Below are 8,055 nucleotides of genomic sequence, written 5' to 3'. Positions count from 1 at the left end.
TTACTTTATGAATCTGGGTGCACCTGTGTTAGGTACATAAATATTTAGGATTGTTATATCTTCTTGATGAAGTTTGCCCTTTACCATTATATAATGATCATCTTTCTCTTTTTTTACTATTGTACCGTTGTATCATGCACATTAGATGAGGTTCCACCAAAGACTAGCTCCCTCACAGGGTTTCTGTTTGAAGTATATTCCCAAACAAATTAGAGCTATATTATGTTATTATTATGTTATATTTAGTAGCTGGTGGATAGACGGTTCTGATATTATTTTGTTTAAGAAGATGGAAGATGGGCCCAATCCCTTCAGGCTTGTAAGGTCTCAGTTAAAAAGTCTACAGTTAGCCTGATGGGTTTCCTTTGTAAGTTACTTGTTTTTTTCACCTTACAATTTGAAGGTATTCACTCCTTAGGTTAACTTTGACTAGTCTGATGACTATGTGTCATGGTGATTGCTTCCTTTTGATAAATCTCCCAGGAGTTTATTGAACATCTAGTTCTAGGATATCTTGTTTCTAGCAAGAAAGAAATTTTCCTTAATTATTCCTTCAAATAGGTTTTCCAACCCTTGTGTGTTTTTTTCTTCAACCTCAGAGATACATGTAATTCTTATATTTGACCTCTTTACATGACTCCATGTTTCTTTCTTTTTCTTTTCTTTCTTTTCTTTCTTTCTTTTTTTTTTGAGACACAGTCTTACTATGTCACCCTCGGTAGAGTGCCATGGCTTCATAGCTTATAACTACCTCAAACTCTTTTGGGCTCAAGTGATTCTCTCACCTCAGCCTCCCAAGTAGCTGAGTCTACAGGTGCCTGCCACAACGCCCAGCTATTTTTCTGTTTCAGTTTTCATTATTGCTTAGCTGGGCTGGGATGGGTTCGAGCCTGCCAGCTTCAGTGTATGTGGACAGCACTATAACCACTGTACTACGAGTGCCAAGCCATGACTTCGTGTTTCTTGTAGGCTTTGTTCATTCCTGTTTATTCTCTTTAATTTATTGTTGACTGACCTGTTTAATTCGAAAGTATTGCCTTCAAGCTCTGAGTTCATTTCTTCTGTCTGGTTTAGTCCATTTGTATGATTTTCCACTGTGTTTTGTATTTCCTAGAATGAATTTTTCATTTCCAGATATTCTAATAGTTTTTAATATTTACCTATGTCTTTAGTTAATTATTTATTTATTTCCTGAAGTGTTTTTTTTTTTTTTTTATAATTCCTTTGATTTAGTTTTCTATTTTCTTTTGGATCTCATGGAACTTTTTTATAATTCATATTTGGAATTCTTTATCTTCCATTTCAATAACAATAGTTAATAAGAAGTAATTCATTTTTAAAACTTCTGCACAGCAAAGGAAATAAGCAACAAAGTGAACAGGCCTTGTACAGAATGGGAGAAAATATTCACACAGTATACATCTGACAAAGAAATAATATCAAACAGAGCAGGAAAAGAAAAATACCAACCACATCAAAAATTCAAAAATATCATGAATCATCAGGGAAATGCAAATTACAACTACAATGAGATACCACCTTACCCCTTCAGAATGGCACTTATCATAAAGCTAAAGAACAGTAGATGCTGGCATGGACACTGAGAGAATGTTTATACACTGTTGTTGGGATTGCATATTAGTATATCCACTATGGAAAACAGTATGGAGATTCCTCAAAGAAATAAATGTAGACTTATCATTCAATCTAGCAGTCCCACTACTGGGTATCTGCCCGATGGAAATAAAGTCATTTTATGAAACAGACACACTTGAGTGTTTATTGAAACACGATTCACTATTGTAAAGATGTTGAATTAACCTAGGTGCCCCTCGATTCATGTGTGGATAAGGAACATGTACCATGAAGTACTACTCGACCATAAAGTGGAATAATGCTGGGAGGCAGGAAGAGGCTGGGTCAGACCAGCATGGAAGAATGCCCTCAAGGTCTTTTGTTGCTTCAGGAAGATGGGCTGCCAAGAGATCATGGGATTTCTGGGGTCTGGACAGAAGACAGGGCTTCAGTAGGCACTTAAGCTGTGTCTGAGGGTCATGAAGGGCCTCCCTGAAACTTTCTAGGCTTCCAAGCTGCCAACCACTCTGACTTGAACAAGGGAGGCCCACATGGGGTGGGTCACAGCCTTCCAAAATTCTTCTATTTCTGGTACAGTGGGGGGCCGGGCTTCTACCCTGGGGCTTCTTAGGTAATACCCCTACAAATTCTGGGTTGTTTTATATTAGCTCTTGGAAAGGAGTGTAGGGGTGTAGTTATGAAATGAGGTAGGAGGGTAGTATGGATGAGAAAAGAGGTTCATTTTCCTGGATAGGTGTCTCTCTTTTGCAGATGGAGCTTATACTCAGCCTGGCAGAGGGAGCTGGCACAGGGAGGTGTATTTGGAAGGAGCTGGGTATTAAAACAGCTTGATGCTGGAGGTAGAAGCTATGGTACACTAGAGGAGAAGTAGATGGAAGCTGGACACAGACTTGGCACCTGATGAATATTGGTTGGTGAATAAAGGAGCAAATGATCACTTCTATTCTGGAAAGAGGTGGTTATTACATCTCTAGTGGCCATCCTTTGCTGTCTCTGCCCAGCGCACCTCTGGCTTTTGGAGGTGAAGGAAGGAAGATCAATCTTGGAGGCATCTTGGTCTGTTCCCTGTAGTTTGTTTTTCTCTTTTGCTGCTTTTCTTTCTGGCACTGAATACTTGAGATCTTATAGCCATGTGCAAGTTTTCTATTCTTTTTTTTTCCATGGGCCAGGATCTTATACACAAAGCAGTCCCCAGAGTCATGCCGTGGCAGAGAGAAGACGGACTGAGCTAGTCTCCTTCTGGTCCTGCCCTGACTGCCTCCCTAGAGGAGATAACATTTGTGAGATATTTCTCTGATAAATGGTTGATATACAAAATATATGAGGAACCCAAACAACTCAATAGCAAGAAAAAGAATAACTCAATTGTAAAATGGGGAAAGGATCTGAACACACATTTCTCTACAGAAGACATACAAATGGCTATCAGGGGTATGAAAAATGCTCAGTATCATCGATTATCAGAGAAATGCAAATTAACACCGCAATGAGACATCACTCCACTCATAATGGCTATCATGAAAAAGATAAAAGGTCACTAGTGTTTCCAAGGATATGTGGTAAAGGGAACCTTTGTACACTGCTGATGGAAATGTAAATTAGTATAGCCATTATGGAAGACAGTATGGAGCTTCCTCAAAAAAATAAAAAAGACTTACTATATGATTCCAAATTCTCACTTCTGAGATATATCCAAAGAATTTGAAATCAGTATGTTGAAGAGATGTCTGCACTCCCATGTTCATTGCAGCACTGTTCACAACAGCAAAAATATGGAATCAACACAAGTGTCCATCAGTGAATGAATGGATAAAGAAAATGTGGTATATAACACAATGCACGATGACATTCAGCCTTGAAAAGAAGGAAACTTTGCTATTTGAATAACGTGGATGAATCTGAAGGACATTGTGCTAAGTAAGGTAAGCCAGGCACAGAGAGTCAAATACCACATGTTCTCACTTATTACATGGAAAAATAAGCAATCAGATTCCTAGAAGTGGAGAGTAGAAGGGTGGTTACCAGAGATTGGGAGGTGGGGAAATGGAGAGATATCAGTCAAGGGTACAAAGTTTCAACTAGGCAGGATGAAGAATTTTTTTTTTTTTGTTTATTTTTGTTTTTTGAGATAGAGCCTCAAGTTGTCTCCCTGGGTAGAGTGCCTTGACATCACGGCTCACAGCAACCTCCGACTCCTGGGCTCAAGTGAGTCTTTTGCCTCAGCCTCCCAAGTAGCTGGGACCACAGGTGCCCGCCACAACGCCCGGCTATTTTTTGGTTGCAGCCATCATTGTTGTCTGGCGGGCCCAGGCTGGATTCGAACCCAGCCACCTTAGGTGTATGTGGCTGGCACTTTAGCTACTTGAGCCATAGGTGCTGAGCTGAAGAAGTTGTTTTAAGATCTATTGGACAGCATGGTAACTGTAGTTAATAAAAATGTATTGTTTATTTCAAAATTGCTAAGAGATTAAATTTCAAATGTTCTCAGAACATAAAATTGTAAGTATTTGAGGTGACAGGTATGTTAATATGATTGACTTCCATTACACATTGCATACATATATGATAACATGGTTTTGTACCCCCATAGTATATACAATAGCTTGGCGCCCGTAGCTCAGTGATTAGGGCGCTGGCCACATACACCGGGGCTGGTGGGTTCGAACATGGCCCAGGCCTCCTAAACAACAATGACAACTACAAAAAAAACCCCAAATAGCTGGACATTGTGGCAGGTGCCTATAGTCCCAGCTACTTGGGAGACTGAGGCAAGAGAATTGCTTAAGCCCAAGAGTTGGAGGTTGCTGTGAGCTGTGATGCCACGACACTCTACCAAGGGTAGCATAGTGAGACTATGTCTCAAAAAAAAAATCATAAGATATACAATAAAAAGTTGCAAATACTTTAGAACTTGCCATTTGATAGCAGAATTATCTTTTATAAATGTATAAACCATGGTATGGGAAAAATAGCAAAGGAGAGGCAAAGAGAATTAATATTTATTTTTTCCTTACTATGATCTAGAGACCATGCCAGTTATTTTACATACACTGTTTAAAAATTATATTTGGGAGTGAATATTACTACTTTTAAAGAACGATTAAATAATATGTCAAGGAGAGGGAGCCAGCAGCACACATTCATATCAAAATGAACACTTTCCACTGCTTCTTCTTGTAAGTAAAGTCACAAGTAGGCAGACCTGAGCTCAGTTGCTCTAGCAGGCACCCTGATAGCAGGATCTCTCTAAGGAGGTGTCTGAGCAGAGGTTGGAAAGGTTCTTGTCCAAGGAGGCTGGGAAGAATGGGAATTCTATGATTTCTGAGCAGCCCTATAGAGGTCTCTTATTTCAAGTATGCTGTCTGGTGTGATTTTTTATGGTACAATGACTCAAAATTTTGGTTTTGAGGCATATCAGTGGTCCTCTTTTTATTGTGCTGTAGTGGTCTTCCACTGACCTTTGCAAATAGCCATGGAAATACTAAGAGATAATTCAGGGAATCCCATCTTCCCTGGGAAGTAAGAATCAATGACTTGCATACTGGGGTAACCCACTTACCTGACTGCTGATTCGCTTGCCAAGAACTAAGGTCTCTACACAAGCAAAGCTCAAGATTTTGGAGACAAAAGCAAAACCCTGTGTGGGTCATTGGGTATCAGCTGGAGGGTCATCTACTCCCACCACTCTGCTTCTCAAACCATGTTCTCTAGCTATGGGGATAGAGCACCATATGTTCATTGCTGGTTTAAAGCACAGGCTACATCCTGTAGGACAGCATCCTGATCTTGCAGGGTTCCTCTCAACTGCCATTATTGTTCAATCCTCAGTAAGCTATCCCACAACTTTTGTAGGCCAGCTACTTCTGGGTGATGTGGTACCATTGCTGCACTTCTTTTGTGGTGAAATGTGTTTGCTGTTTAGAAGCAATGTGGTGTGGGTTACTGAGGTAGGAAATAGACCCTGTGAGTTCTGCTAATCCACAGAGTGGAGGTGGATGGCAGTGGGCTGGGAGGGCAGAACCATGCCAATACATATTCCCCAAGGCAAATTAACAAGATCTTGCTTTCCTTTGTGGCCATCTGCTATAGGAGCCTGCCTGGCAGTTCTCTCTCTGGCTGTCCTGGGATCTGACTCTTCTGGTGCACCTGGAGAAGAGGAGGGATGCTAGCAGTGTATCTTGGTAAGTTGAACCATTTGCTTTCCTAGATTCAGAAATTCATTACAGAGATCTTAGGAGAAGGAATGGTTATTTCTTCCAGTGGCTTGGTTGGGGGAACACTTCCACAGGCTAAGGAGATTAGAAGAAATTAGCATGTTTAAGATGCTGTTTACCTGCATCTGAGTCCACCCAAATTCAGCTTACCATATGAAGATGCTTTGATGGGTGGAGGGAGGGGGATTAGAGGGATCACTTCTGAGGTTTATCTTACAGGGGTACAAGTGAATCTTTCTAAGAGTAGAATGTGAACGTTTTAAAACAATAACTGAGAAAATGACATGAAGGCTGTGTTGACCAGTTTGATGGAAGTATTTCGGATTGCATGTGAAAACCCCACACTATACCCCAGAAGTGCATTAATGTACATAGTTACCATTCAATAAAAAAAAAAAAGAAGATGCTTTGAATACTTCTCACTATAAAGCTGCTGGAGGGGCCCAGAGGCTTTCTCTCCAGGGAGGTGTCTGAGCACAAATTCATCTTTTTTCAGGAAATACTAGGAAGTCATCTTCCGGTGGGTGTGTGTTATAAGACATTGCTGGCCTGGCGGTCGGTCAGAGGGCGTGGGTTCTATCCAGGCACTGTCCTAACTTCTGTGACTCCTTTAGTCAGTCACTTCCATTTCCTGAAATTGGTCTTCACTCCCTCTCTCAGAGGAGGATGAAAGCCTTCAATAATATTTTTCAAATTTGCTTTAAGCCACAGAGGCACTTCCTCAGAGTGAATATAATACATAAACTGATTATGTATGTGACTGGCAATGTTTAAAAATAGTAATCTCTTGGTTGGCTTTCTGTGCTTTCCTTTTCTGTCTTTTCCAGTAAAGGAGTCAGATCTCTAGTATGCCTTAGGTGCAGGGCGTTTTTTTCAGCAATGAATCAGAAATTGTGTGACATCCACTGCTCTTCCCTCATAAAACCTGCCCAAAATTGTTAAGAGATTGTGTTGCATCGTGCTTTGTATACAATACCATGTGGAAGGCCTTTGAGAGTTACCTGATCCCAGGGAGAGATTTTTCCCCAGTGTCACAAAAGTGCAGTGCTGTGTCTACCTGGGATGGAGGCGTTATCAGCCCAGAGCTGGAGCTTATGCTCTTCTTCCAGTCAGCGCTTTGAGTTAGTGGCAAGACGTTGAATGGGTGGCAAGGTGAGCTCAACTCAAGGAAATGCTCATTCAAAAAAGGTCACATAGTCTATCCATGGCCTCCAAGCCAAGAACTTCCTAATGTTGACAAGTCCAGGTAGTCCTGGAAACCATGGATATAGCAGTAACCACGAGGGTTATTTCTCCATTTTTTTTCAGACCATGTGATTCTAGTTAGATTTTGCACAGGAAAGAGTTTGCATTAACATCCGGATTATGCTTCTGAGCAGTCCAATGGAATGATTGTTTTTCCTATGATATGAAGCTATATAATCACATTCACACATTCACAACTAGTACTTTTCAAACAAATGGAAACAAGGCTAGTTGACTTCTTCCTACCTGTTGACTTTGGTGAAAGGATGCTCTAGTGAACACAGCTTGTGTCTAAAACCTAAATGATTAATGTCATTTCCGAATCCCATATTCGTTTGTTCTAGAGTCATATACAATAATATTCATACCAAGTGTGGTCAGAAATAAAAATGAGATACAAATACAGGGTGTTCCAAAAATCGTTCATAAAGTTTCCATACATAAGGTAAATGGGAAATTGTAGGTAAATGTACTTTTGTTTGCAAAATCTCATTATAGAATTTTACAAAATATTTACAAAATATTTAGTACACATTGGCCAACTATTTCCAAAGTTTCCTACTGCAAATTTTATAAATCAAGGTGTATTTAGTTATAATTTCCCATTTTACCTATGTATGGTGACTGCATGGGTGACTTTTGGGACACCATGTACTTTATTCCTGTAGATTTCCACATATCTAGGTTTTATGGAGTAATAGAGAGGGTAGAGAGGGACCAAAATAATTCAGATAAAAGTCATTAGCACTGTCAGTTTCACTTGGGCTCAGATGACAGAGTCTGTTCTGTGTTCACTGTTTATCCCCAATGCCTGGCGCTTAGTAAGTGCTCAGTGAGTATTTATGTGTTGATTGCTGGGAGAATTTGTGCTTTCTAGTCCTTCTGCAGAGAGGAGTCCTTCTGAATGCAAAAGGCTGATGTAGCCCAAGTGGCCAACAAGGGAGTCTTAGCCTAGAGGCTGGCAGTGACCAAAGGGGACAGCTGAAAGGGGCTCACACTG

Source organism: Otolemur garnettii, unplaced genomic scaffold (genome assembly GCF_000181295.1).
Source record: "Otolemur garnettii isolate 467f Iridium unplaced genomic scaffold, OtoGar3 scaffold00225, whole genome shotgun sequence".
In the NCBI taxonomy this organism is placed as follows: domain Eukaryota; kingdom Metazoa; phylum Chordata; class Mammalia; order Primates; family Galagidae; genus Otolemur; species Otolemur garnettii.
This window is presented reverse-complemented; position numbering follows the sequence as displayed.